The sequence below is a fragment of the Octopus bimaculoides genome, chromosome 3 (assembly GCF_001194135.2).
Source record: "Octopus bimaculoides isolate UCB-OBI-ISO-001 chromosome 3, ASM119413v2, whole genome shotgun sequence".
Lineage (NCBI taxonomy): Eukaryota > Metazoa > Mollusca > Cephalopoda > Octopoda > Octopodidae > Octopus > Octopus bimaculoides.
In genome coordinates, this window is record NC_068983.1 from 116,631,461 (window position 1) to 116,637,138 (window position 5,678).

Here is a 5,678-nt window from a genome sequence, read left to right on the forward strand (position 1 = left end):
TATATACTCATGGAATATGATCGCATGAGTTTTACTTTTCAATACAGTCTCCCTTGCAATCCATACACTTTTCCCCATCGGTGTTGCAGTATTTGGATCCCATTGTTGAAGAACGTTTCATCGTGTAGTTCAAAAAAGTTACCAATAGCAGATATGACCTCATTATCACTGCGCTATGGGTCCACGGCCAAGTGTTTTTTCATGCTGGGGAATAGGTGATAGTTGGCAACTGCCTCAACAAATTGCCATATCGGATTTCATTGATGACTTGGCCCTTTTGAAGATAGTCAATAAGCACAATGCTGTTTTCATCTCCCAAAACTGAGCCCATCACCTTCTACGCAGATGAAACGACTTTGGCCGTCTATGGAGAAGGTAAAGAGGGGTGTGTGTATCCCCTTCATGGAGTGTCTCTTTATCTCCGGCTCAAAGTGATGAACCCAACACTCATCCTGGCTAAGGAAACATTCGAGGAAACCAGCTTGATCTGGCTCAAATAATGTCTGATTTTCCCGTCACGTGGTCAGTTTGGTGCACTTTTAGCCAGGTGGCTATCTTATTTATAGTTAATCACCTGTCATTCATCGCCATGGAATAAACATGATCACTGTTTTCCTCGGTAGTGGCAGTTGCAGGACATTCAGACCTTGAGTCACCTTCATCACTTTCTCTTCCCCACCTAAATTCAGCAGCCTACTTTTGAACTGTTGATGAAACTGGAGCGGCATCCCCTAATTTAACAACCGTGTCAACCTGAATGTCGTTGGGGGACTAAACCATTTTTCTGCAGGTACTTCATAACACCACGATGTCAAATTTTGTCGGTTTTCAAGAGAACACGCTGCTAGTTACTTTGAAGTCTTCTTTGAACAATCAGATGTCATTTTAGTGGGAAAGGAACAATGCAGTTATTAATGAGTTAAAATTAATACATAGTCAACCTATGCATTTTTCAGCTCACCCTAGTAACGTGGTGGAATTTATTTCGAGAAAAGAACCACCGAATTTCAAATTTAGGCATTATTTCAAATGAGCATCACATTCATGGAAATAAGGAGTGAAAGGCTGAGTGTGATTGTAAGGTGGTTGTTGTGTGGTTAAATATTTAAAGCAAGGAATTAATGATCTCGTCTTATGTTGAGCTCACATTATTCATTTCTCTCCCTCTACATTCTGGTAGAATTTGTTGAGAGATTGCAACTTTATACGGGAATAATGGCCGAGATCAGTTTTCGATGTATTATCTATTTTTGAAGAGTGTAATGATTGATATTTTCTAATCCTCTAAAAATGTCTGGATTCATAACTTCCCTTTATTGATTTTCTTTAACCTCAGGTTATGCCTGATGGAGCAGGCCGTTGATTAACGATATTTCAGTCACGCCAATCACATTTTTTATAGCTATCGTGTATCTAAGAATACGTTATGTGTCGCCTCAGACTATATAAGACAAGTTTCTCCACTATTAAATTACATTTAGAATGAGTAAACTATTTAGAACTACGCAGATGTGAGACAAAAGACTTTGATGTTGGGGGTTCGTGTCTTGATACTGTGATAAACTTGTGGCCTAAAATTTCATTCGTAGTGATGAACAATAGCACTTTATTTGATTCCTATAAAATCAGCGATTGCTCCGTTGTCAGCTTAAACGATGGGTGACATTTAATTCGATGAATCTCGTATTCGATTAAAAATCTTTTTCATGCCTCTAGTGTTGCTTACATCTCCGTATATCATATTGTATGAGGTTGCACAGCCTAGAGGTAAAAGTGTTGCACTCACGAACGTGAGATTGTGGATTCAATTTCTGGACCGTGTTATGCGTTATGTTCTTGAGCAAGAGATTTCTCTCACGTTGCTCTGCGATTACTTCGACAACTGTGCATCTGTTCAGGCAACGTTGATTTAATGGAAGTATTGAGCTAATGTACAGCACAAACATGTAATCATTATAAACATATCATTTGTGCAAATTGTTCAGCCAAAAATAGTAGAAATGAATTACTTGGTCTAGAAGAGACTACAATCATATCATATTGTTAGTAATAATACCTTACAAAGAATTACACCAGGCTGTTCTATCAAGAAATCTTTCCGATATCTATAGGTACATAATTATTCATTTCACAGTTCTTGTTGTATCCTCCCATCCTACTCAATCTGCAACAAGAGCAATTTTAATTCCTTTAGAGCATTAATACTTTTGATGAAAAGCACGAACGTAGCAACGTTGCCATTTTCCTTTCTGCTAAAAGAACCTAATCTATAGCTTTTGTAGAGAGGACACCATCAAATAGCCGTTAGTTGTGTCAATTGCTAAACATTCTCCCACTCTGTCTAATAAATATTTCATCTGCCCTTAAATACATGAGGCTAAGATAAAAATAAATAGTTTAAGCAGTTGCATACTTCATATATATGTATCTTCTTTAAACAGTCAATAATATATGCTTACTTTTATGTTTGTAATGTGAATGGCAATCTATTCATGTAATTTAATATATTTTAATCACTGGAAGGGATACTGTATTTCGTTTTGAAACCATAACATACTGACAAGTATATTAAAGGTTTATAAGTCAATACTGTGTTCTGTTTTGTTTTAGCAGTGCACTGTTTTCATTTTCTAAGTGTCTCTCGATAGATTTTGTATAGAATTTAGAGCCAGTGGTGAAAGTTAGGACGTTTCGTATACGAATACGTCTATGTAAGCAATGCAATAGAAGGCAGGAAATAGGTAAAGGGTGTGTATGCATATCTCAATAGTTATTTCTTCTTCTTCAGCACTACAACCATCTCATTGTTTAAATAGACGTATACCAAACGTAATTTTCAGTGTTGGCCCTAAATTCTGCAGAAAACCTGTAGAGATTAAAAAAAAATGAAAACAATGCACTGCTAACACAAAGTAGGATCAGTATTGACTTATAAACCTTTAATATACGTGGTAGTATGTTATGATTGCAAATCAAAATACTGTGCCCTTATCAGTAATTAATATGTTCGTACCAGTTGCCAGGAATATGTTTGATGTATAAATTAGTTTATGCAATAGTGCTACACAGCTAAGCTCAGAGGCTATTTAAGCAATGTATTCGTGGATATTTAGTGGGTTGAATGTGATACTGAAGAAAGAGCAATAACTCCTGAAATATACATATACAACTATTACCTATTTTTCTATCTTCGACTGCATTGCTTACATAGGCATCTTCGTATAGAAAACGTCGTAGCTTTCATTGTTGCCTCTAAATTCTATAGAAAAATTTAATACATTATGTAGAACAAAATTAATCACATATTACATAGCGTCGGAGATTTTAGTGTAGTAAATGCAGGTCTCCCTACTTTCTTATATAAGGGTAATAATTATTTTAGTTCTAGCACAAGCTCAGATCAAATCAGTTGCTAAATTTATTTTTCCTTTTGTATTAGAATAGAATGTTAAAGGAGAAACTCCTAGAGGTATAGATTTCATACATACAAAATAGTGATGGTTTATAGATAAAGTAAAATAAAATCAGAACTCAAATAAGGATGAAAGTGACTAATTGCTTCCTTCAATGCACTCGCAGCTACTTCTCTTTTAAGATATTGGTTTCTTTTGGCGATTGCAAGAATTACATTCACTATATAATTTATTTTGAATGGAACGTACACAAAATTCACAAGTTAGAATTTGAAATAAAAGAGTTCCACTGAAAGGCAAAACAAGGTTCTGCCTTCGTTTCACTTGCAATTTTGATCTTGGGCATTAATATTCCTTCTATCTAGTTACCAACTAAAATTTTACAACAGATTATCAAGATATGGAATGCAACCAGAAAACAAGTATGTAGGCTTATATTATGATCCATGTGCATATGTCTTCCGTTTCAAACATTGGTATATATATATTTCAAACAGTAAGAAAAATAATTGGTGCTATGTAATGAAACATACCAATATTTTACCCCAGTATTTTATATTTCGTAGAACTAAAGAGTTAAACTAGAGAATTTCTGCGAAGTGAAGTTGAGTATGCTTTTTATCTTCCTACAGTCGATAAAATGACTATTATTATTATTATTATTATTATTATTATTATTATTATTATTATTATTATTATTATTATTATTATTATGATATTACTGGTGTTAATCAATTCACTATATACATATGCTTTAAAAACGACTCCGTTTCAGTGTGAAAATGAAACGTTCCAATAAATTGCATTGGGGTCTATGACCCTTTAAATGCTTTGTTCTAGTCAAAAGGTTTATTCATATTGAAGAACAGAAATTTCCTACATTATTTACATTATTTACATTTGACGGATATTTGTCCTCATCTTTGTTGTTAACACATCGTTTTGGCTGATATACCCTCCGGCCTTCATCGGTTGTCTTGGGGAAATTTCGAACCTGGGTTCTCATTCCTAATGTATGTTTCGATGTTCTTCTTCTTCTTACTATTATTATTATTATTATTATTATTATTATTATTATTATTATTATTATTATTATTATTATTATTATTATTATTATTATTATTATTATTATTATTATTATTATTATTATTATTATTATTATTATTATTATTTAAGTCACTGCTTGGAATCGAACTCGGAATCTTGGGGTTAGTAGCCCGCGTTCTTAACCACTACGCCTTATGTCTGTGGGCATATGGCGTAGTGGTTGGAAACCCAGGTTCGAAATTTCCCCAATATTCCTGAAGAAGGCTGGAGGGTATATCAGCCAAAACGTTGTGTTAACAACAAACAAGATGAGGACAAATATCCGTGAAATGTAAATAATGTAAATAATGTACATAATTCCTCATCTCTTAAATATAGAACTGTAGAAACTTCCTAAATATAAAGAAAAGGTCGAAATGACGAAGAAGTCAGTAAAAGTAGAAGACATGTGAGAGTTAAAGCATCTTACATCTTACACCTCAAAATGTGTGTAATTTAAAACTGTAATTAAATCTTGTAATTAACAAAACATTAACATACTTTATAACATCTCTCTTATTTCAGAGTACAAATCACACTAAGGTCGAATGTGACATTCATTGTTGCTTTACTCAGGAAGCTTTACACGACCTTTCTTTCTCACTCCTGAGCTCTCATCATTCTTTAATTATATTATGGACTGAAAAAAAATTAACTACTTAACAGGTGTGTGTATGTGTGTGTGTGTATAACTGTTTTGATCTCTATCTATCTATCTATCTATCTATCTATCTATCTATCTATCTATCTATCTATCTATCTATCTATCTATCTATCTATCTATCTATCTCCCATCTTTGTTGAGCCCTGTGTGGCTAATAAATGAAATGTATTTATCTATCTATCTAATTAAAACATAGGGTAAAAATCAGATATTAATTAATATCGATTTATTACCAGGAAGCTAGCACATTGAAAGAATCCGAGAGATTTAGAAAAAATATCTGAGACCTTATGGGATTAAAGTATATTTTATATATATATGAAGTTGACCAGTAAAGTGGACATTTAATATGCTAGAAATAGACCACATTTTATGTCGCGAATAACTTTTTAATTTTATGTATGTAATTTTCAATGTCTTCCTCGCTTACGGTTTGGTATCTATCTATCTATCTATCTATCTATCTATCTATCTATCTATCTATCTATCTATCTATCTATCTATCTATCTCATAT

General features: G+C 33.3%; 1 protein-coding gene across 1 annotated transcript in view; it reads left to right on the forward strand.

Annotated features, from left to right (window-relative positions):
- The window catches only part of LOC106881053 (protein O-mannosyl-transferase TMTC4), a 300,747-nt gene that overhangs the window by 1,278 nt on the left and 293,791 nt on the right, over positions 1-5,678 (forward strand). The window lies entirely within an intron of this gene.